General features: G+C 38.8%; 1 long non-coding RNA gene across 1 annotated transcript; it reads right to left on the bottom strand.

Annotated features, from left to right (window-relative positions):
• Positions 1 to 2,620: 2,620 nt before the first annotated feature.
• LOC134484577 (uncharacterized) lies at positions 2,621 to 19,767 on the bottom strand. The gene is made up of 5 exons (XR_010062052.1): positions 19,635 to 19,767; positions 8,708 to 8,834; positions 5,572 to 5,673; positions 3,053 to 3,225; positions 2,621 to 2,878 (listed from the first exon to the last, which is right to left on the bottom strand). It is a non-coding gene; the product is annotated as an uncharacterized LOC134484577 (long non-coding RNA).
• Positions 19,768 to 26,232: the final 6,465 nt, after the last annotated feature.

Below are 26,232 nucleotides of genomic sequence, written 5' to 3'. Positions count from 1 at the left end.
TGCATTACTGATCAATAAAGTGTTTTTTTGACTGTGATTATCACTATGAATATTCAACAAAATCAAATTATGTGAACCAGGAACTGCTCTTCTGTTTTCTATTTTTTGTTGTACAAATGTAAGAGGTTTACCTGCTATTTCCCGTGTGCAACACATCCATGCCTAATGTCCAGGAGGTTGAAGAGGTTGTGAGATTCTGTGATGCTGAAATTACAGCCACTTGTGAACTCTCACTCGGGAGCTAGGGTTCGGTCCTGGATTCTCTGGAAGAACAGATAGTGCTATTAATCACCGAATCGTTTCTTAATTTTCAGCAAACACCATTTCTTTGTTAATATAGTGCCTAAGGTGTCCTGTCTCTGTATAGGCAACTGTTTTCTCAAATGTGATAATTTAATGTTAAACACACATCCACTTGCTTCTTACCTTCATATATATATATATATATGTATATATATATGTATATATATGTATATATATGTATATATATGTATATATATGTATATATATGTATATATATATATTCACACAAACACACATACATACAGAATCACACACACAGTCACACACAGAGACACATGCACTACTGCTCTTACCTTCAAGTTTACTTACACACTTACTTACTTTCTTACACACACACACACACACACACACACACACACCTGCTTCTTATCTTCAAGTAGATTTAGTTATTTTCACATTAATTTGTTTATTTATTCACTTTACATGTTGCACACTGCCCCCCCCCCCCAATTCACCCCTCTCACAATTCTTTCCCCAGCACTTTCTCCTCTGAGCAGGAGGGGAACCCTCGGGTATCTCCTCACCTTGCATATCTAGTCTCTGTAATCACATCATCTGACTCTGAGGCCAGACACAGCAACCTAGATGGATAGGGGTGGGGAGGTAGAGGTCATATCCAGAAAGAGGCAGAGAGCTGGGGTAAGAGATGTCCATGAATCAATGGGGGTTTCCTTAGCTGAGACTCAACGCCTCAGTGATATGGACCTGAAGCAGTCATCTCCTGTAGCCAGAGAGCAAACAAAATGGAGTGATAGAGACACCAACTTTTGACCCAAAATTTATTCTGACCACAAGAAATGAAAGGGCCGTGCATAGAGCACAGAGTGAGGAATGATCATCCAATGGTTAGTGCAGATTAAGGCCCAACCCATGGATGAGCACCAATCCGTGACACTATTAAAGACACTCTGTTATGCTTGGAGAAAGGAGACTATCATGGCTTCCCTCTGAGAGACTCCACTAAGCTGCTGACTCAGACAGAAGCAGACATCCACTAGCAAAACCACAGGTGGAGCTCGGGGACTCTGATGGAAGAAGAGAATGAAAAGAATTATGGACTCTAAGGGCATGGCACTCCATAGGCTTTGTCTTCATGTGGGTACCAAACAACTAGAATTGGGCTTTCCCAAAACATGTTGTCTGTAAAATGGGATATATGTGCCTTTAAAATTCATTTATTTATTTACTCACTTTACATCCCAATATCGGTGCTCCATCTTCCAGGTACGCCAACACGCATTGTCGGGAAAACCCGTGAAAGGACAAAGCTACACATTTCCTACCTATGTTCTGGGGGCTCAATGTCAGTCCATGTTCACTCTCTGGTTGGTGGTTCAGTCTTTGGCAATCCCCAAGAGTCCCGGTGAGTTGACTCTAATGGTCTTTCTGTTGAGTCGCTCATATCAACTGGGCATCAATTCTTCACCTGTTTTTTATTTTTTTAAAGACTCCCCAAGCTCCAGCAAATGTTTGGTGGTGAATCTTTACACTTCTTTCTCTCAGCTGTTGGGTGGAGTCACTCAGAGGACAGTTATGCTAGGAATCTGTCTGTAAGCATGATAGAGTATCTGTAATGTGTCAGGGATCAGTGTTTGCCCACGGGGTAGGTCTCAATCTGTGCTAATCATTGGTTGAATGTTCCTTCCATGTCTGCTGTATCTATCTTTGTCTCTGAAGATGTTGTAGGCTGTGTTCATGGTGGATTGAAGGTTTTGTGGGTGTTTTTTTTTTTCCTTGTCACACCACTGGGAGTCATGCCTGGCTACAGAAGTGGCATATTAAGGATCTGTATCCCCAGTGCTAGAGTCACATCAATAGACACCCTGGGGATTTGCCTTTCCCAGGTCTCTGGCACTTCCTAGAGATGCCCACCCAACACTTGTGTTTTCCATTCCCTTTTCCATGGATTCACTCTACGTAATCCCTCCAAACCCACTATACCTGATTCCTGCAAAACCACTATACCTATTTCCTCCTACCCATTACTTTCTCTACTTCCCCTCCCATTCAGTTTCCTTCCTCCCTACATCCACCACAATATCTATTCTGCTAAATGCGTTTTAACACAATATTTAGGAAAAAACACTGAGTAAGTATAGGAAGTATCCCATAAGTATTTGCGGTGGATGTGTAGGCAAGTTATGCACATATTAAATTTTATAGAGGTCAAAATTACTACATATATTGTTAGAAGAGACATTGTCTTCATTACATTTACCATGAAGGAAAACCATTTATATATTCTATTAAGTTATACAAGGGAAACTGTTAAAAGAGTTATACACATCACACAACTTCATTACTTTTAATGCTCTCTTTATTGCAAATATTTACACAATGAAAAGTACAAAGGCTGAAACTCATGGGAGTGTACTTTGTTTCAAAGTTAAAGTTTATATATACAAGTTAATGACAACAGTCATCTCAGACTCAGAGGCAATAAATACATCAGGGAGTTCTCTATTACTTTACCTGTCTTCTTTCCTTTATTCCTGATGAAGACTCATGTCATTTGCAGCCCCTATTGTGAGAGATGGATCATAAAATGCCTGAGAGTCTACAACCCAGAATCCATCTATAGGAAAGAAAAAAAGACAACATCTCCAAATGATACACGCAATCAAAACTTTCTTGTAGATCTTAATACTTGAAACAAAATGCAAAGAGAAAACCCATTTCCGAGGATATTACAATATACAGGAAATGATAGCTGTAGGAAGCATTCTCAGGGGATTTTAAACATTTGTACCTAAGAATGAAACTGCCTCCATGAAGTTGAAGATTTATTTCTTTGGGAAGAAAGTCAGTTTGCCTCTTAAAAGTTGTGCCATCTGTCCATCACTAGAGCAATGGCCATCTTTATGAATGTGAACAAATAAACACATACCAGTTTTCACTTCTTCAAACAATTTCAAGAAGAACCTGAGAGAGAATGTATAATGCTTTAGAGATACAATACAGGAATTTAAATTAGCCAGCAAAAATATGTTGTTAAAATTTTCTGCCTTCTATTAATAATTTTGACTATTCTTGCTTTGAATAAAAAGATGGCTATGTAACGTCTACCAATCCCCAAAGCCTGAAACATTGTGAAAACTGTCTTACTCCTCCATAATTTGGTGTCACTCTCATGTAGAGGACCAAGGAACTTTCTGTACTTTAATATATTTGATCCTGGGAGCATGCAAATAAATCTTTCAGTTCCAAGAACAAAGACATGGCCATCCATTGTGACCCATTTGAAACAAAATCTTTCTTCCTAACGTCAATGAACTTTAGCACACTGGTAACAATGCAGAGAGCAATATGAAGGAATAATCCTATAATAATAATAATAATAATAATAATAATAATAATAATAATAATAATAATAATGGAATAATCCCCTCAAGGGATCACGGAATAAGGATAGTAAATGTTGAGATGTGTTTTTCAAGTGATATTGTATCCAAGAAAGCAAGTTTCAATAGGACAGACTCCTCACACATGAAAATTACTCAACCTGTCATGGCTTCACAGAGAGAGTTGAGAACCAGAGTGGTCTTTTAGGACAAGAGAAACATTCGCCAACCTCCTAAAAATAAAAGCAATCCAGACAGTCTGTGTGAGGATGGTTAGCTTATGCATGACGGACACACACACACACACACACACACACACACACAAACACACACACACACACACATGCAACACACACAGATACACAGAGAAACACAGAAAGAGACATAGACAGACAAACTGACATACACACAGACACAGACAGACACAGACAAACACACAGACACAGACACACACACATACACAAACACACAGACACATACTCATATACACACACGGAGAGACACAAAAACACATACAGACACACACAGAGACACACACACATACATACATATACACAAATACAGACACACAGACGATAACCAATATACAGATACACACACACACACACACACACAAACACACATACAAACAAACACACACACAGACATACACTCATCTCTTGTCTCCTTCCTAGAGTGTCCAGGTGCACAACAGGTGTGAAAGGATGGAGTGGACCCAGGAAACAGTCAGCCAGCAGAAGATTGGTCTGTGTGAAAGTGAATTATGGTTTCTTCCAAGGATTTCAGTGTCACAGTTCTGTTAGAAGGTATTCAGGGACACACTATCATTGTTTGTATAATTTCTCAGGGTGAACAACGGCTAACCAAACCTTAGAGTGCAGGAAGGGTTTTCCTGTGCATTTACATCAGTTGCAGGTTTAAGGTACCAGGAATCCCTCATTTGCTATATCTTTATAATCTCTTTCCCAGCATCAGTCTGTTGTTCAGGGATCTCCATTTTACCTCCTCAGAAATTGACTCCACTGAATGTGCCCCATCCCCGACCCTGAAGTCCTACTTGCTCGATTTCAAAGGATTGCAGGTTCGTACTCTGCATTCTCTGTCAGATTAAATCCTCAGGAACGTGGCCCTCTAGACACCATGAATTAATCAGTGTTTTCATCGAGTTTCCACATTAACTCGTATGTTCCCTATTTCTGGCTGTTTCTCTCTGCACCGCGCTTTCCCTCCATCTTCCCCGCTGACCCTCCGCTTCTGTCCTCAGTCGCCCTCACTCACTCACAGAATCTGTTCAACTTTTCCTTTCAGATAGGTCTATGCTTTTCCCCTCACGGGCCTTCTCCTTTCCTTTGTTCTCTCTGCATTTGTGGATTGTAGATATAATATGATTAATCGCACAGCTGATACTATGCATAGGTAAACGCCTTACATGTTTGTGTCTCTAGGTCTCAGTTCCCTCTTGGGCTGATTTTTTTTCTAGTTTCATCTATTTTCTCTTAAGCTTCATGATATCATGCCTCGACCACTATGATGTCATTCACCCACCCCTATGATATCATGCCCCAAACCTATGATGTCATGCCCCACCCCCATGATGCCATGCCCCCGTCCCCATGATGTCATGCCTTTGCCCCTTGCTAAAGTGTTTGTACATATTCACCAGGTAACACTCTTAATGCTGCCCTGTCAACCACACTCCTCCAGGCTCCCACCATTTATAGTACCTCTTCCTATCCTCTCCCATTCTACACTGAATGAGCAGAAGACCACTCTGGGTACATCCCCTCCTCGGGCACATCAAGTCTGTGCAAGACTAGATTCATTGTCTCCCAGCAGGTCCTGAAAACGCAGCCCGGGTAGGAGAACAGGATCCACAGACAGGCAACGGGTTTAGTGAACCCACGTGGTGACCATTGTGCTTCTCTACCTCTCTCAGTCCTTCCTTCAGTTCTTCAGTGAGACTCACTGAGCTCCATCTGATATTTGACCGTGCGCGTCTGCTTCAGTGTCAGTCGTCCCTTGGTGGAGCCTCGCAGAGGAAAATAAACATAAAATGCAAACATAAGAAAGGACCATTAATAATGTCAGTGTTTGTCGTTTGCTCATAGGATAAGTCTCACATCCGGCCACTTATCCTTTGGCCATTCCCTCATTTCCTCTTCCATCTCAGTCTCTGTGTTTCTTACACAGAGGGCAATTTCTGGGTCAAAATTTTGGGGGTGGGTTTGGGTCCTTATCCTTCCACCTTGGGTCCTCTGTGGCTACAGAAATTGATCATTTCAGTATCTGTATCCCCACTGTTACGAGTCTCAGCTAAAGTCACCCTCATGGACACCAGTGTAGCCTCACCCATCCCAGATTGCTGGTAAATCAGAGATAGCGCCCACCCTGGACTGTCACTGATTTCTCTTTATTCTCTTGGCCCTCTGTCCCTCTTGCTCGTCTCTCCCAAGAAATGATTCTCAAACCACATTTCCCTTCCCATCCCCTTAGGCACCCACTCCTTTCCTTCCATCTGCCTCCTTTAATTAGTTTATTCCTCCTTCTGAGTGAAATTCAAGCATTTTTCTTTGCCCTTTCTCCTTGTTTATCCTCGTTGGTTCCGTAAATCTTAGTGTCGGAGGAAGAATGAAGAGGATGAAGAGATTCAAAATGGGGAGGAAGCTGGCCTTCTATCTTGGTATAAAAAACAGGGAAGAAATACATGGTCCTTTGGAAAGCTCAGTTAGTCCTTGGTAAGGGTTGAGTGGTATCGCTGAAGAGATAGCCTTGATCTGAGCATTCTACATAAGGGACTAAGGAACTGTGAGGCTCTCAGAAGCAAATGAACTTCCCTGTTCTTAAGGTTCCTGGAAATTAGAGAGTTTATATCCTTCATTCCTTTATTCCAAACCCAAGTGTTGTGAAGGGCACGGTTGTTTTCCTGAGAGGTCATGACCTTTACTCTTCTTTTCTTTTTTTTTTCTTTTCTTTTTTCTTTTTTCTTTTTTTTTTTAACTTGACTATTTCTTATATACATTTCGATTGTTATTCCCTTTTCCGGTTTCTGGCAAACATCCCCCTAACCCCTCCCCCTCCCCTTCTTTATGGGTGTTCCCCTCCCCATCTTTCCTCCATTGCAGCCCACCCCCCAACAATCTAGTTCACTGGGGGATCAATATAAGCAGGACCCGGGGCTTCCTCTCTTTTTTTCATGAAGAAAAGTTCCTAAGGAAGAAGGGAAAAACAAGTATTGTGTCCCTAACTCACGGTAAACTCCTCCATGCTTTGGATACCTATAGTGAAGTTTGGGTCTGACACTGATATTTGAGAGAGAGAAGTGATTCTAGTGGAGACTTCAATAACTCAGTCGTTCCACTACTATTACTCTGACTACCACTTCAGATTTCCGAGATGTTTCTATATATACATTTTGAATATTATTTCCCTTCCCAGTTTCCTGCACATAAGATTGCTAACTTTTCCATTTCCTTCTACTCTAACCAACCTTTCTGCCTCATGATATTGCCTTTAACTGGGAGACAAACTAAGAATGACAAGAGCTTCTCTTTCCAATGTTGCCGAAAAAGGCCATCCTATGCAACATATGCATTTGTATCCATAAGTCAGTCCATGTACTTTCTATGTACATTGGTCTAGTATTAAAAAGCTCTGGTTCACTGGCATCGTTGTTCTTATGGGGTTGAAAACACCTTCAGCTCTTCTAATCCTTTTTCAACATTTACCAACAAGAGGTCCGTTTTCAGATCACTGGTTTGCTACTAGCATTCACTTCTGTATTTGACATGCTGTATCTGTGTCTCTCAGTAAATATCTGTACCCAGTTCCTTGCAGAATGTATTTCCTACCTTCATCAATCTTATCTAGTTTTTTTGTCTGATGTATACATATGTACTTTGGTTCCTCTTAAACCTATGAAGTTAATTGGAAAGTTAACATGGATTCTGAACAACTATGTCAAGAATATAGAATTCAAAAATGACAATTTCAAAGAGACTCCCCCTGTTTTTATGAACCTACTGAAGTAGACTTTATTTTTTCTCCTTTTTTCGGAGCTGGGAACTGAACCCAGGGCCTTGTATTGCTAGGCAAGCGCTCTACCACTGAGCTAAATCCCCAACCCTGAAGCAGACGTATAACTGGTCCTCAAGCCATCCTTTTCCCTGCATATCACATGGTATGTTACGTTTGGCCTGAAGAAAGAATCATTTAAATTATCCTAAACCCTCATGTCTGGCCATGGGAACATTGGAAGCTAGATAGGGTAGTACAGATATCAAATGGGACAAGAAACAGAATTCAATAGTCCATGTTGTCCTTTGCTTTCCTGATGTCTCGTAATTTTTCGATAAAATAAGAATTTGGGAGATTAGCATTTGAAGTAAGTACACAGAATTTACACTATTATAGTTACTATATAGCTGGGCCCCATTTGTGACCATATCATTGCAGAAAATGGTATTGAAAACAGAATTTTTGTGTGTATTGAGAAATATTTACAAAGTCCCCTAACAAGGAATTTACAATAAGAAATTGAAATACAGGATATTTAAGTTCTTTTTATTTCCAGAGCTGGTAAGAGCACCAGTGGAAGGGGAAGCCCTGGGTCCTGCTAAGATTGAACCCCCAGTGAACTAGATTGTTGGGGGGATGGCGGCAATGGGATGAGGATGGGAAGGGGAGCACCCATTAAGAAGGATAGGGGGGAGGGGGATGTTTGCCCGGAAACCGGAAAAGGGAATAACACTGGAAATTTATACAAGAAATACTCAAGTTAATAAAAAAAAAGAAATTGAAATACAATATTCATTCAATTTTACGTCTGTAGGGAAAATACTGGTCATTGGGAAACAGAGAAAACCTAGAAAATTCAACTGTATGTCACAAGAATGAACCTAGGAATAAAAGTATTATCTAGGAGAATCTCCTACTCTTCATGTTCCTAAATCTTTTTCAACCATGTCAAGCGCCACAGCATGTAACCACTAGTGAAGCAGCGAGAAGTCTCTAGCTTTAGAGAGAAGGAATATATAATGGTTTCCACTGTGTCACAGGAGACATACCTTTAAAGTGCAAACTTGAATCTTGTCAATGTAAGGAAAGTTGTTCATCAGGTAGTCCATGAGAGTTTTCAGTGACATCATCATTAGGCATCATGACCTTCACTCTTTTTGTCAAGTATAAAAGGTCCTAAGGAAGAAGTGAAAAAGAAGTATCTAGCTCGGAGTAAACTCCTCCATGCTTTGGATACCTATAATGCAGTTTGTGTCTGACACTGATATATGGGAAAGGGAAGTACTTGTAGTTGAGACTTCATCATCTCAGTCTTTTCACTTGTATTATTCTGAATAACACTTCAGATTTCTGCATGAATATGTCTTACTTGGCAACTCTCTTTCTTTTATATCATTCTTTTTTATTTTTTACGAAAATTTGATTTTTTAACTGAATGTTTCTATACTTACTTTTAAAATATTATTTCTTTTCCCAGTTTCCTGCCCATAAGGTTACTACCCAATCCATTTCCTTCTTTCAAATCAGCCTTTCTGCCGCAATGCATTCCCTTGAACTTGGAGACAAAGTAGGGAATACAAGGGCTTCTCTTTCCAATGTTGCCCAAAATGGCCATCTTCTGCCACATATGCATTTGAAGGCATAGGTTAGTCCATGTACTTTCTTTTTATATTGGTCTATTATGAGAAAGCGCTGGTTCACTGGCATTGTTGTTCTTCTAGTGTTGAAAGCACCTCAGCTCTTCGAATCCTTTTTCAAAATTTACCAACAAGAGGTCTGTTTTCAGATCACTGGTTTGGTCCCAGCATTCACTTCTGTATTTGACATGCTGTATCTGTGTCTCTCAGTAAATATTTATATCTGGCTCCTGGCAGAATGCACTTCTTACCTTCATCATTCCTATCTAGTTTGGTTGTCTGAAGAGTACAAATATAGATTTGGTGCGTCTTACACCTCTTTCGTCAAGTGGAATGTTCACATGGATTTTGCCCAACTATGTCAAGAATGTAGAATTAAAAAATGCCAACGCAAATAGACTCTGCCCTGTTTATATGAACCTATTGAAGTAGTCGTATAACTGGTCCTCAAGCCATTCTTCTTCCTGCCCATCATCTGGTATCTTCCTTTTGGCTTTAATAAAGAATCATGGTAAAACATCCTAAACCCTCAAGTCTGACCATGGGAACACTGGAAGACAGATCGCGTAGTACTGATATCAAATGGGACTAGATAACCAAATCCAATAATCCATGATGTCCTTTGCTTTCCTGATGTCTGGTAATTTTTTGTTAAAATAAGGATTTGGGAGTTTATCGTTTGAAGGAGGTACACAGTATTTACACTGTTATGCTCACTCTATAGCTGGGCACCCTTTGTGACCAAAATCATTGCAGAAAATGGAATTGGAAAACAGAATTATCGAGTACACATTGAGGAATATTTACAATACCCCCCATCAAGGAATTAACCATAATTAATTGAAATACAATATTCATTCAATTAAAGGTCTGTAGGGAAAATACTGGCCTTTGGCAAACAGAGAAAACAGAGAAAATTGAACTGTATATCACAGGAATGAAACTGGGAATAAAAATATTATCTAGAATTATCTCCTACACTCCATGTTCCTAAATCTTTTCTACCCATGCCAAGTCCCTGTCTAATTTTCTCTATTGAAAGCATGTAACCACTAGTGAAGCAGAGAGAAGTCTCTAGCTTTAGAGAGATGGGTTATGTATAGGTTTTTACTGTGTAACAGGAGACATACCAGGAAAGTGCAAACTCGAATCTGGTCAATGTAAGGAAAGGTGTTCAGCAGGTAGGCTATTGCAATTCTCACTGATATCATCATTAGGCCTTCCTTGAAAAAGCTCTTTTATCCTGCAGAGGCCTAGCTTCTTTTGTGATGTCACGAGTGTTGTCCTGACTGCAATTGAATTGATGATAATCCTTCAGTACCTCTAGGGTTTACTAATTCGCTCCAAATTCAGAGTAAAGAGCTATTTGCAAAGGAGAACAAAGAGGAAGATGATATCAGGGATGGGGAGGAGGAAGCTGCCCTTCTGTCTTTGTATAAAAAATGGAAGAAATATGTGGTCTATAGGGAAGCTCGGTGAGGCCTGCGCAGGTGTTTAGTGGATTCGCTGAAGACATATCCTTGACCTGAGCCTTCCACATATGGGTATTAGTAGTTGGAAGCCTCTCAGAAGCATCTGGACTTCCCTGCTTGTTATGGTTCCTGTACATCAGAGAGTTTATACCATTAATTTCTTACAAAATTCAAGAGTTAGGAAGGGAATAGTTGTTTACCTGAGAGCTCATGACACATATTCTTTTTGTCACAGAGGAAAAAGTTTCTAAGGAAGAGGGAAATACAGGTATTGTGTCCTCAGCTCACAGTAAATTACTCCATGATTTGGATTCATTTAGTGCAGTTTGTGTCTGACCCTGTTATCTGGGAGAGAGAAGTGATCCTATTCGCCACTTCATTGTCCCCGTCTTTTCACTAGTATTTCTCTGCCTACCATTCCCTGTCAATGACTTTTTAGATTTCTGAGTAAATAGGTGTTATTAGTTGGTTGTACTCTTTTCTTTAATTTCTTTAATTTTTTTATTTTTTACCATATTTTATTCCTTATTATTAATTGGATATTTCTATATTTATATTGAAATATTATTTTGTTTCCCAGTTTCCTACCCATAAGATCCCTAACCATGCTCCTGCTCTTGTTCCATTATGCCCCAAACTGCCCCTTTACGTTCCAATGAACTGTGAGTCTAACCCAGGGAGAACAAATGGGTTGTCCTTCCATTGATGCTTAAGGAGGACTTAACCAGCCATAGTTGTGTCTGTGTACCTACATTGAATATTGGTTTAGTACCAGAGAGCACTGATTCATTTGCATTGTTGTTCATATGAGGTTAAAGCCCCTTCACCTCTTGTAATACTTCCCCAAAATCTACCAACAAGAGGTCCATTTTAAGTTCACTGGTTTGCCACTAGCACTCATTTATGAATTTTTTCTAAGGAAAGATCTATATCTGGTTACTGACAGAATGCACTTCTTAGCTTCATCAATATTATCAAGTTTTTGTGGCATTCATATATATATATATATATATACATATATATATATATATATATATATATATATATATATATATATATATATATATACAGTTCGATGGCTCCTGCAGTGAGGAAGTAAGGACGAATTTTAACATGGATTCTGCTCAACTAGGTCAAGAATGTAGAAGCTGGGTAGGAGATTTGGCTCAGTGGAAGAGCGCTTGTCTAGTAAGCCCAAGGACCTGTGTTCGGTCCCCAGCTCTGAAAGAAAAAAAAAAAAAAGAATGTAGAAAATGCAAATGAAAATGGCAAATAGAGTCCCTCCTTTTCTTATGAAACTACTGAAGTACAGTGTTCCCTGGACTTCAGTCATTCTTCTCCCTGCCCATCCTCCTGAATCTTCTGTTTGGCCTGAAGAGTGAATCATGGAAAAGCATCCAAAACCCTCAAATCTGTCACTGGGACACTGGAAGGTTGATACTGTAGTACTGATATCAAAAAGGTCTAGAGAAACAAATTTGTTACTCCATGTGGTCCTTTGATTTACTGATGTCTGAAAAATTTTTGAAATAAATAAGGATTTGGGAGTTTACTATTTGAAGTAGGTACACAATATTTACACTGTTTTACTCACTCTGTACCTATGCTCCTTTTTTTGCCAAAATCATTGCAAAAAATTGAATTGGAAAACAATTTTTGAGTACACATTCAGGAATATATATTTCCCCTCTCAAGGAATGTAGAAAAAATATTAATACAATATTTCATCAATTGAAGGTCTGAAGGGAAAATACTTGCCTTAGAAAACAGAGAAAACCTGGGAAATTGAAGTGTATGTCACAGGAATGGACCTGGGAATAAAATTATTATTCAAAGAATCTCCTCTTCTCCATGTTCCTAGACCTTTTCTCCCATTCCAAGTCCCTGACTAACTTTCTCCATTCAGACAACATAACCACTAATGAAGCAAAGAGAAGTATCTAGCTTTAGAGAGATGTAGTATGTAAAGTTTTCCACTGTGTCTCAGGAGAAACTCCTTGAAAAGCCACTTTCGAATCTGTTCAATGTAAGGAAAGCTGTTTAGCAGGTAGTCCATGCAGCTCTCAGTGACATCACCATTAGGCCATGCCTGAAAAATCTCTTCTATCCTGGAGATCCCTATCTTCTCCTGTGATGTCACAAGTGTTGTTGTGTCTGCAACTGCCGCTCAGATATTCCTTCAGTACCTCTACGGTTTACTAATTGGTCTCTAATTCAGAGTCAATAGCCATTTGGGAGTGAGAAGAAAGAGGGTAAAAAGAACAGTGATGGGGAGAAAGAAGTTGGCCTTCTGTATTTGTCTAAAAAAGGAAGAAACACTTGGTCCATTGGAAAGCTCAGTGTTTCCTGGTTAGGGGTTGAGTGGGTTTGCTGAAGAGATATCCTCTATCTCAGCCTTCAACATATAGGACTTAAGAACTGAGAGTCTCCCAGAAAAATCTGGACTTCCCTGCTCCTTGAAATCAGAGAGTTTATATCATTAATTTCTTTATTCCAAAAGCCAGGTATTGGAAAGGGCCCAGTTGTTTCCTGAGAGCTCATGGCTTTTATAACTTTTCCGAGAAGAGAAAGGTCCTAAGGAAGGAGGGAAAGACAAGTATTGTGTCCTCAGCTCAGAGTACAGTCCTCCTTGCTTTGGATTCCTATACTGCAGTATGTGTTAGACAGTGATGTCTGGGAGAGAGAAGTGCTTCTATTTGAGACTTCATCATCTCAGTCTTTCCACTAGTATTACTCTGACTACCATTCCCTGAAAGTTACCCTTTAGATTTCTGAGTCAATAGGTGTGATTTGCTTGCAGTTAACTTTTCTTTTTCTCTCTCTTTTTTATTTTTTAGCAATATTTATTACTTTTTCTAATTGTATATTTTTATATTTACATTTCAAATATTATTTCCCAGGTTCCTGTCCATGAGATTCCTAAGCAGTGCCACTAACCTACTTCTATAACCCCCGTTACTGCACGTTGACATTCCCTTGAACTTGTAGTCAAACCTAAGGAGCAGGAAGGGCTTCTCCTTCCATTGCGGCCCAACAAGGCCATTCTCTGCTACCTATGCAGTTGGAGCCATAGGTCTGTCCGTACACAGTCTTTGAATATTGGTTTAGTACCAGAAAGCTCTGCTTAGTTGAATTGTTGTTCTTATGGGGTTGAAAGTCCATTCAGTTCTTGTAATCTTTTCTAAACATCTACAAACATGAGGTCCATTTTCAGTTCTCTGGTTTTCCACTAGCACTCACTTCTGTATTTGACGTGCTCTAGCTGTGTCTCTCAATAAAAATCTATGTCCAGTTGCTGGCAGCATTCTCTTCTTAGCTTCAAAAATCCATCTAGTTTTGGTGCCAGATATATATATATATATATATATATATATATATATATATACTTTTGGTGGCTTCTACTACTAAGAATTTTGATGGAAGATATACTTAGATTCTGTGTAACTAGGTCAAGAATATAGGATTCACAAATAACAAGGCCAAATAGACTCCCTCCTGTTCTTATAACCTATGGAAGTTGAGGTTTCACTGGACCTCAAGCCAATCTTCTTGCTGACCATCACCCAGAAATTGATGTTTGGCCTGAAGAAAGAATCGTGTTAATACAACCAAAACCCTCAAGTCTTGCCCTGGGACCACAGGCAGGTCGATATTAGAGAATTGATCTAAAAGAACTACAAAACCGCATTCTATAGTCCATGTTGTCCTTTGCTTAACTGATGTCTGGTAATTTATGGACAAAATAAGTATTTGGAAGTTCAACATTTGAAAAAGGTACACAATATTTACACTGTTATATTCACTCTATAACTCGGCCCAATTTGTAGCCAAAAAATTTTATTGCAAAAAATTGAATTGGAAAAATGAAAATTTTGAGTACACATGCAGGAACATATGTAATGTCCCCTATCAATGAATGTAAATTCAAAAAATGTAGCACAATTTTCACTCAATTAAAGGTCTGTAGGAAAGGAAAATACTGGCACCTGGGAAACAGAGAACACCTTGGGAATTGAACTTTATGTTACGGGATTGGACCTGGGAATAAAATTAATCTTCAGAAGAATCTCCTTCTCTCTGAGTTCCTAGATCTTTCTCAGCCCTTGACTAGCTTTCTCCATTCAGATCATGTAACCACTAGTGAAGCAGAGACAAGTCTGTAACTTTAAAGAGATGTAGCAAATAAAAGTTTCTACTGTGTCACAGGAGACACGCCCGGAAAGGACACCCTTGAATCTGGTCAATATAAGGAAAGCTGTTCAGAAGGTAGCCATGTCAGTTCTGAGTGACATCATCATTAGGCCATGCCTGAAAAATCTCTTGTATCCTGGAGAGCCCTAGTTTCTTCTGTGATGTCACAAGTGTCGTCTTGACAGCAAATGCCTCACAGATATTCCTTCCTTATATCTAGGGTTTGCTAATTGGCCTATAATTCAGAGTAAACAGCCATTTTGGAGGGAGAACAAATAGGATGAAGAGATCAGAGATGTGGAAAAGGAAGCTGGGCTTCTGTCTTGGTATAAAAGGAAAGAAGAAATATGTGGTTCTTGGGAAAACACCCTGGGAAGATGGCTTTAGTTCTTTTGTTCTCTAGGTGCACCAAGCTCTTGGAGAAATTGCTGAACATCCTAAAGACCTTTGGGCCGACGGTTAAGTTTCTAGATACCCCTTTTTAGATTTCGATGGTCCTGGGGATTGCATGACTGATGGTAAATGTTTCCCAGGAAGAGTTTGAGAGTCAGACTGATTTTTAGATGTTTTAGAAGACATGGAATTTTTCTGATATAAAATAATTTTCTGCATATCCATTAATAAAAAGGACACTAACTGGCAAGCCCCAACACAAGGAGGCAAGTAAAATCATAGATAAAGCAAGAAATTAATCTTTACAACAAAAGAAACAGAAGCACACAAGCATAAACTAACCTCCAATTATGAAAATAAGAGAAAGTGACCATCACTAATCCTTAATATCTCTCAACTTCAATGGACTCAATTCCCCACTAAGAAGACCCATGCTCTCTCTTCCACATGGAGGTAGTCTCTACAAGGTCCCTCTACACACTCCCGGCATTTTACTGAGTCCTGATAGTCTCATACCTCTCAGGTCTCTGGAATATTCTAGAGCCACCAACTACCTCCAACATTTTAGCTCCTGAGATTGCTTGTTTCCATTAATTCTGCTGAAACTCAGGGTTTCAGTCTTACTCCCCACCAATAACTGACCATGTTCCCCTCTTTCCCTTACTGTCTCCTTTCTCACCCAGGTCCCTCACTCTTCCCTCCTGAGGTTCATTTCTTCACCCTCTCTAGTGCGATTGAGACTCTTCACTTTGGCTGTTCAACTTGTTAAACTTTTATTATTTCTTTTATAAATATTAGATATTTTTGTTTACATTTCAAATATTATTCACTTTCCCCGTTTTCCGGTCATAAGAGTCCTATCACTTTGCCCACCAGTTCTTCTATAAAGGTGTTCCCCCTCACCAACCACTCCCTTTCCCAGCACACCCTGACATTCCCCTACACTGGGGTACTAGCTTTGGTAGGTTAAGAGCTTCTCCCCCCATTGATGTCCAACAAGGCTACATATGCAGCTGCAGACATAGTTCTGTCCATGTACAGTCTTTGAATATTGTTTTAGTACCAAAAAGCTATGGGTCATTGGTATCATTGTTTTTATGGGATTGAAAGCCCATTCACTTCTGGTAATCCTTTCTCCAAATTTACTAACAAGAGATTCGTTTACATTCCACTGGTCTGCCAATAAACTTCATTTCTATAATCGGCAGGCTCTACCTGTGTCTCTCAGGAAAGATCTATATCGGTTTCCTGGCAGCATGCACTTCTTAGCATCATCAATCTTATGTAGTTTGTGGCAGATCTATCTATCTATCTATCTATCTATCTATCTATCTATCTATCTATCTATCTATCTATTTATCTATCTATCTCTATCATATATATATATATATACATATACATACTTATACATATACACATACACACACACATATATATATATGTATTTATGTATATATTTGGTGGCTCCTACAGCTATGTGGTTAGTTGGAATTTTAGGATAGATTCTGTGCAACTAGTTCAAAAATGTAGAATTAGCAAAGGCCAATGCCAATCAGACTCCCTCCTGTTATTTTTGAACCTACTGAAGTTGAGGTATCTCTGGACATCAAGACATTCTTCTTCCTGCCCATCCTGCTGAGTCTTGTGTTTGGCCTGAATAAAGAATCATGGTAAAACCTCCAAAACCCTTAAGTTTGGCCCTGGGAACAGGAAGGTAGATATTATAGAACTGACATCTAATGGGACTAGACATCCACATTCTATAATCTATGATGTCCTTTTGCTTTAATGCTGTCTCCTAATTTTTGGATAAAATAAGGATTTTGGACTTCATCATTTCAAGTAGGTATACAATATTTACACTGTTATATTCACTCTATATATTGGCATGCTTTGTTGCTTATTAATTGCAGAAATGGAATTGCAAAACAGAATTTTTGTGTACACAATCTGGAATATATATATATATAAAGTCTCCTATAAGGAAAGTACAATACGAAAATGAAATACAATACTCAATCAATTAAAGGTCTGGAGGGAAAATACTGGCCTTTGGGAAACAAAGAAAACCTAGGAAATTGAAGTGTATGTCACAGGAATGGACCTTGGAATAGAATTATTATCCAGAATAATCTCCTCCACTCCATGTTCCTAGACTTTTTCTACCCATGCCAAATGCCTGATTAACTTTCTCCATTCAGAGCATGAAACCATTAATGAAGGAAAAAAACTCACTAGGTTTGGAGATGGAGTACATAAAGGTTTCCCCTGTGTTACAGGAGAGATACCTGGAAAAGGCACTCTCAAATCTGGTCAATGTAAGGAAAGCTGTTCAGCAGGTAGGCTATGGCAGTTCTCAGAGACATCATCATTAGGCCCTGCCTGAAAAATATCTTGCAACCTGGAGATCCCTATCTTCTTCTGTGATGTCACAAGTGTTGTCGTGACTGCAATTGCCTCTCATATATTCCTTCAGTACCTCTAGTACTTACTAATTGGCCTCTAATTCAGAGTAAACAGCCATTTGGGAGGGAGAATAAAAAGGATGAAAAGATCAGATATGGGGAGAACGAAGGAAGCTGGCCATCTGTCTTGGTACAAAAAAGGAAGGAATACATGGTCCTTGGTATAGCTCAGTGAGTACTTGGTAGTGATTTAGTGGGAATGCTAAAGAGATAGCCTTTATCTGAGCCTCCCACCTATGGGAATCAGGAGATGGGATGCTCTCAGAAGAATCTGGACTTCCCTGTTTTTATGGTTCCTGGAAATCAGAGAGTTTATATCATTAATTTCTTTATTCCAAAAGTCAAGTGTTGGGAAGGGCACAGTTGTTTTCCTGAGAGCTCATGACCTTTACTCTTTTTGATAAGAAGAAACATGTCCTAAGGAAAAAGGGAGAGACAGGTATTGTGTCCCTAGCTCAGAGTAAATTCCTCCATGTTTTGGATATCTATTGTGCAGTCTGGGAAGCAGCAGTGCTATTAGTTGAGATTTCATAATCTCATTCTTTCCACTAATATTTCCACTGATTACTACTTTACTTCTCTGAGTCACTAGGTATGATTAGCTGTCAGTTATCTCTTCATTTATTCCTTTCATTTTTTTTATGTTTTAGCTTTATTTGTATTGATTTTTTTAACTTGATGTTTCTATATTTACATTTAATGATATTTCGTTTCCCATTTAACTGCCCATAAGATTCCTACCCATATCCTTCCCCTTCTACTTTAACCCCTCTGACTGTGCATTCACATTCCCTTGAACTGGGAGACAAACCTAGAGTGGGCCAATAGCTTCTGCCTCCATTCGTGATGAACAAGGTCATCCTCTGCCACATGCAGTTTGAACCATAGCTCTGTCCATCTACATTCATTGAATATTGGTCTAGTACCAGAAAGCATTGACATTGTTGTTCTTATGGGATTGAAAGCTCCTTCACCTCTTGAATTCCTTTCTCAAAATCTGCCAACAAGAGGACTGTTTCAGTTCACTGATTTGCCACTAGCATTAATTTCTGTAGTTGACATGATCTACCTGTGTCTCTCAGGAAATATCTATATCAGGTTGCTGGCAGAAGGCACTTTTTAGCTACATCAATATTATCTAGTTTTGGTGGCTGATGTATATATATACTTTTGTGGCTCCTACAGCTATGTGGTTAGGTGGAATTGTGACATGGATTCTGAGCAAGTAGGTCAAGAATGTAGAGTTCAGAAATGACAGTGCCAAATAGACTCCCTCAAGTTATTATGAACCTATTGAAGTTGAGGTTTCACTGGTCCTCAAGCCCTCCTTCTTTCTGCCCATCCTCCGTTATCTTATGTTTGGCTTTCAGTGAGAATCATTGTAAAACATCCAACCCTCAAGTCTAGCAATGGGAGCACAGGAAAGTAGATAGTATAGTACTGATATCAAATAGGACTAGAGAACTGAATTCTATAGTCATTATGTCATTTGCTTTGCTGAAAATAAAACTGGAAACAGAATTTTTGAGTACACATACAGGAATATTAATAAAATCTCTTATCATGGAATGGACAATGAGAAAGTGAAATACAATAGTCATTCAATTAAGGTCTGTAGGCAAAATACTGGCCTTTGGAAATAGAGGAAACCTGGGATATTGAACTCTATGTCACAGGAATGAACCTGGGAATAAAATATTATCTATAAGAATCTTCTTCTCTCTATGTTGCTAAATCTTTTCTAGCCATGCTAAACCCCTAACTAACTTTGTCCATTGAGAGCATGTAAACCCTAATGAAACAAAGAGAAATCTCTACCTTTAGAGAGATTTAGTATGTAAAGGTTTCCACTCTTAAACAGGAGACTCTTCTGAAAGTGTCACCCTCAAATCTGGTCAATGTAAGGAAATCTGTACAGCAGGTAGTCTACGGCAGTTCTCAGTGACATCATCATTAGGCCCTCCTTGAAAAATCTCTTGTATTCTGGAAGCCCGAGCTTCTTCTGTGATGTCACAAGTGTTGTCCTGACTGCAACTGACTCTCAGATATCCCTTCAGTACATCTAGGGTTTATTAATTGTCCTTTAATGCTTTGTATACAGCAATTTGGGAGGGAGAAACAGAGGATGAAGTGATCAGACATGGGGAATATGAAGCTGGCCTTCTGTCTTGGTATAAAATGGAAGAAATACGTGGTCAGTGGGAAAGGTCCTTGAGTCTTGGGTAGAGGTCGAGTAGGTTCACTGAAGATATAGCCTTGATCTGAGATTTCCACATATGGAATCAGGAGCTGGGAGTCTCTCAGAAGCATCTGAGATGCTTCTCAGAAGATCTGAAAAATAACTTGTTATTTTTCTTGGAAGTCAGATACTTTATATAATTCATTTCTTTATCCCAAAAGCCAGGTGTTGGGAAGGGCACTATAATTTTTCCTGAGAGCTCATGGCTTTTACCATTTTACCTTGAAGGAAAACGTCCTAAGGAAGAAAGATAAGTCAAGTATTGTGTCCTCAGCACAGAGAAAACTCCTCCATGCATTGAATTCTAATAATGTAGTTTGTGTCTGTCACTGATATCTGGGAGGAACAAGTGCTTCTAGATGAGACTTCATCATATCAGTCTTTCCACTAGTATTACTCTGACTACCATTACCTGACAGTAACCCCTTAAAATTCTGAGTCAATAGTTGTGATTAATCGGAAGATTTCTTTTCTTTTATTTCTTTCATAATTTTTTTTAATTTTTAACAAATTTTATTGCTTTTTTAATTGGATATTTCTAAATTTACATTTAAAATATTAATTCCTTTCCCAGTTTCCTGACTATAATATCCCTTACCAGTCCCCTTAAGCATTTCATTATAACCCCTCTTTCTGCCCCTGGACATTCACTTGAACTGGGAGTCAAACCTAGACAGGACCAAGGGTTCTATTTCCATTGTTACCCAACAAGGCCATCCTCTACAACATATGCAATTGGAGACATAGGTCTGTTCATGTACATTCTTTGAATATTGGTCTACTACTAGAAAGCTCTGTTTCATTGGCATTGTTGTTCTTACAGGGTTAAAAGCACCTTCACCTCTTCTAATCCTTTCTCAAAATCTACCAACAATAAGTCTGTTTTCAGTTCACTGGTTTGACACTATTGTTCATGTTGTGGTTTGCCCTGAAGTTATCTGTGTTTGATGCTAATTCCACTGCCCCAAGGTCAGTTGCATAGTCCTGTACTCAGAACTAAGGTTACTTCACCAGAACCACGACCCCATTGAATTTGTAAAGTATATGTGAGTGTCAGGAACAAGATAGAAGGAGGGTTATCATGGGAGGAGAAGGCAGAATGAGCGAGAGAGAAGTTTGAAGGGAGAGGAGGAGACTAGAGGAAAAAAAAGAGTGAAAGGAAGATGACAGAGTGAGAAGCCATGGTAGGTGAATTTAAGATTGTGCTCTGTGTAATTACAGGTCATTATTAATGTTCCTAAGGAATGGATGGTACCTGGTTTGTATGTTTAAATGGACAATTATATCGAATCAACTGGATCAAAGAGTATTGTGTTGTGTGTTTTTTTATGTGAGGGTTTGAGTATTGGAAAATGTGCGGTGGCATGAAACATTGCGCAGCTGAGGAGTGAGGTGTTTCTCCCAAGATATCTAGCAGAGAATCTCAGACACTTTGGTGCCAGAGTTAGCAGGGTAAAAGAAAATTTATTTTTTATTTTTATATTTTACAAGAACACATTCACTTCTGTATGTAATATGCTCTAGCTGTGTCTCTCAGGAAATATCAATATCTGGTTCCTGGCAGAATGCACTTCTTAGCTTCATCAAACTTACCTAATTTTTGTGATATATATACCCTTTGGGTGGATCCTACCGCTACGTGGATTTTCACATGGATTCTGCACAACTAAGTCAAGAGTGTAGAATCCACAAAGGACAATAACAAATAGACTCCCTCCTGTTCTTGTGAACATATTGATGTTGAGGTTTCCCTGGAGCTCAAGCCATACCTCTCCCTGTCTTCGTCTAGGATCTTATTATTCCTGAAGAATTAATCATAGTATAAGATCCACAACATTCAAGTCTGGCCACGGGAACACCGTATGGTAGATAAAGCAGAACTGATATCAAATAGTTAGAGAACTGTATTCTATAGTTCATGTTGTCCTCTGCTTTACTGATGTCTGGTAATTTTGGGATTAAATAGGGATTTAGGTGTTTATCATTTCAAGTAGGTACATAATATTTGGACTGTTATATTCATTCTATAGCTGGACAACATTTGTTGCCAAAATCATTGCAGAAAATGGAATTGGAAAAAAGAAATTTTGAGTACACATTCAGGAATATTTATAAAGTCCCATACCAAGGAATGTACAATAAGAAAGTAAAATACAGTATTCATTCAGTTGAAGGTCTGTTGGGAAAAACTTGCCATTGGAAAACAGAGAAAACCTACAAAATTGAACTGTATTTCATGAAAAGTACCTGGGAATAAAATTATTATTCAGAAGAATCTCCTCTACTCCATGTTACAAGATCTTTTCTATCCATTCCAAGCCCTTGAATAACATATTCTTTAGAGAGATGGAGTGCATAAAGGTTTCCACTGAATCTCAGGAGACATACCAGGAAAGGGCACCCTCAAATCTAGTCAATGTAAGGAAAGCTGATTAGTCAGTAGGGACTGGCAGTTCTCAGTGACATCATGATTAGGATCTGCCTGAAAAATCTCTTGCAAGCTGGAGAGCTTTATCTTCTTCTGTGATGTCACAAGTTTTGTCATGATTGCATCTGCCTCTCAGGTATTCCTTCAGAACCTCTAAGGTTTAGTAATTGTCATATAATTCAGTGTAAACAGCTATTAGGGAGTGAAAACAAAGAGGATGAAGAGATCAGAAATGGGGAGAAGGAAGATGCCTTTCTGTCTTGGTCTAATAAAAGGAAGAAAGATGTGTGCTTGGGAAAGCTCAGTGACTCCTTGGCAAGGGTTGAGTGCTATTGCTGAACAGAAAACATTGATTTTAGCCTTCCACATGTGGGATTCAGGAGCTGGGGTCCTCTCAGATGCATCTGGATATCTCTGTTCTTATGGTTCCTGGAAAGCATAGAGTTTATATCATTCATTTCTTTATTCCAAAAGGAACGTGTTGGGAATGGCACAGTTTTTCCGTGAGAGCTCATGGCCTTCATTCTTTTTGTCCAAATGAAAAAGTCCCACAGAAGAATGTAAAGGCAAGTATTGTGTCCTCAGCTCAGAGTAAACTCCTCCATGCTTTGGATTCCAAAAGTGCAGTTTCTATCTGACTCTGATATTTGGGAGAGAGAAGTGCTTCTAGTTGAGACTTCATCATCTCTGTCTTTCCAATAATATTACTCTGAATAACACTTTAGATTTCTGAGTCAATAGGCATGATTAGGTGACAGTTTTCTTATCATTTATATCATTCTTTTATTTACATTTGGCAAATTTTAGTGGTTTCTTAAACTGGATATTTTGATATTTACATGTAAAATAATATTTTCTTTCTCATTTTCCTTCACATAACATCCCTACATATTCACTATCCCTTCTTTAACCACACTTTCTGTCCCTTGACAATCCCTTGAACTAGAAGATAATCCTAGGTTGGATCAAGGGCTTCTCCTTCCATTGGTGCCCATCAATGCCATTCTCTGCCACATATTCATTTAGGGCTATTGGTCTGTCCATGTAAAGTCTTTGAATATTGTTCTAGTACCAGGAAGCTCTGGTTCATTGGCAAAGTTGTTCTTATGGTGTTGAAAGCACCTTCAACTCTTGCAATCCTTTCTCAAAATCTACCAACAAGAGGGCAGTTTTCAGTTCACTGCTTTGCAACTAGCATTCACTTCTGTATTTGACATGCTCTAGCTGTGTCTCTCAGGATGTATCTACATCCGGTTTCTGGTAGAATGCACTTCTTAGCTTCATCAATCTTTTCTAGTTTTGTTGGCATATATATATATATATATATATATATATATATATATATATATATATATAGTATTTTTGGTGACTCCTACAGTATGAAGTTAGGTGGAATTTTAACATGGATTATGCGCAACTAGGTGAAGAAGGTAGAATCCACAAAGGCATTGCAAAATAGACTCTCTCCTGTTCTTATGAACCTATTGAAGTTGAGGTTTCACTGCTCCAGAAGCCATTCTTCTTTCTGCCAATCCTCCTCTATCTTATGTTTGGTCTTAAGAAAGATTCATGGTAAAACATCCTAAACCCTTAAATATGACCGTGAGACACTGGAATTTAGATATTGCAGATGATATCAAAAGCGACTAAAGAAGAGAATTCTATGCTCCATGTGGTCCTTTGCTTTACTGATATCTGGAAATTTTGGATAAAATAGGATTTCAAAGTTTATCATTTGATGTCGGTACACCATATTTACACTGTTATACTCAGTCTGTAGCTGTGCGCCTTTGTTGAGAAATCATTGCAAAAAAATGGAAGTGGAAATTCGAATTTTTGAGTACACATTCAGCAACATTTATAAAATCACCTATCAAGGAATATACAATAAGAAGTGAAATACAATATTCATTCAACTAAGGGTCTGTAGAGAAAATACTGACCTTTGGAGGACAGAGAAATCATAGAAATTGAACTTTATTTCATAGTAATTAACCTGGGAACAAAATATTATCTAGGAGAATCTCTAACATCCCATGTTCCTAAATCTTTTCTATCCATGCCAAGTCCCTGACCAAATTTCACCATTCAGAGCATGTAACCAATAATGAAGCAAAGAAAAGTTTGCAGCTTTAGAGAGATGGAGTTCATAAAGGTTTCCAATGTGTCACAGGAGACATACCAGGAAATGTCACCCTTGTATCTGGTCCATGTAAGGAAAGCTGTTCAGCATTTAGGCTATGGCTGGTGTCAGTGACATCATCATTAGGCCCTCCTTGAAAACTCTATTGTAACCTGGAGATCCCTAGCTTTTTCTGTGATGTCCCAAGTGTTGTTGTGAATGAAACTCCCTTTCAGATATTCCTTCAGGACCTCTAGCGTTTACAAATAATCCTGTAATTCAGAGTAAACAGCCATTTGAGAGGGAGAACAAAGAACATGAAAAGATCAGAGAAGGGGAGAAGGAAGTTGGTCTTCTGTCTTGGTCTAAAAAAAAGGAAGAAATACATGGTCCTTGGGAAAACTCAGTGAGACCTTGGTATAGATTGAATGGGAATGCGGAAGAGATAGCCTTGACCTGAGTCTTCCACATCAAGAGCTGCGAGCCTCTCAGAAGCATCTAGACTTCTCAGTTCCTATGGCTTCTGGAAGTCAGAGATTTTATATCATTCATTTCTTTATTCCAAACGCCAAGTGTTTGGAAGATGACAGATGTTTTCTTGAGAGCTCATGGCATTCATTCTTTCTGTCAATTATAAAAAAGTCCTAAGTAAGAAGGAAAAGACAAGTATTGTGTCCTCTGGTCAGTGTAAACTTCTGTATGCTTTGGATGCCAATAGTGCAGTTTGTTTCTTATACTAATGTCTGGGAGAAAAAAGTGCTTCTAGTTGAGATTTCAACATCTCAGCCTTTCCACTACTATTTACACTGACTAACACTTTAGATTTCTCAGTCAATTGGTGAGATAAGCTTGCAGTTTTCCTCTCTTTTATTTCTTTAATTTTTTAAATATTTTTTTAGCAAAACTCTAAACTCTCATCCTGGGTGACGATGTAGATTAGACCCATTAGATGAAATGAAGAATTAAAAAACTCTCCTGATGATGAAAGTGGTAAGGAAATCATATTGATGTATCATAAATGCAGTGCCAAGAGCAATATTCAGTCTAGTCTGGGGAGATGCTGCCTTCATCAGAGACCACAGACCTTTAGTGGAGTATGACTCAGTACTAAACTGGGAAGGGAAAATTATGGTTGATATTGTTCTAGTAGATCTCACAACATTAAAAAGTGTTTCTTCCAGATAAATGAATGATTATTGTAAAGCAACTCCCGGAATGAACTTATGAGACCCACCATTAGCCTGTGAAATAATGTGTTAAAGAAGAAATCTGTGTCTCTCCAGGGACAAACTGTTGCTTTCAAACCAACCGTAAAGTGTCCATTCTATGAATGATACATTGATATATACACATTATAACAGGAAGGATACAGAGTTTCTTCAGGTCCATGAATGAGGTATTCAGCAGTTGACCTGACTCAGCAATAAAGGTAATTTTTGCCAACTCTTGAGACCTGAGCTCCTTCACTAGGAGCCCCATGATTGAAGGAAAGACCAAACTTCAGACAACGTGTCTCAGATTTTATTTAGTTCAGGTTTCATGGTCTTGGTCCTCAGAGGGAAAGACATCTTGTTTTCCAATTCTTGTTTATCCTATAATCCTTCTCTCTGATGCACTCATGCAAATA

This window comes from Rattus norvegicus, assembly GCF_036323735.1.
Source record: "Rattus norvegicus strain BN/NHsdMcwi chromosome Y unlocalized genomic scaffold, GRCr8 chrY_unlocalized_12, whole genome shotgun sequence".
Taxonomy (NCBI): domain Eukaryota; kingdom Metazoa; phylum Chordata; class Mammalia; order Rodentia; family Muridae; genus Rattus; species Rattus norvegicus.
The sequence above is the reverse complement of the archived record's forward strand: the minus strand, read 5'-3'. Positions and strand labels throughout refer to the sequence as shown.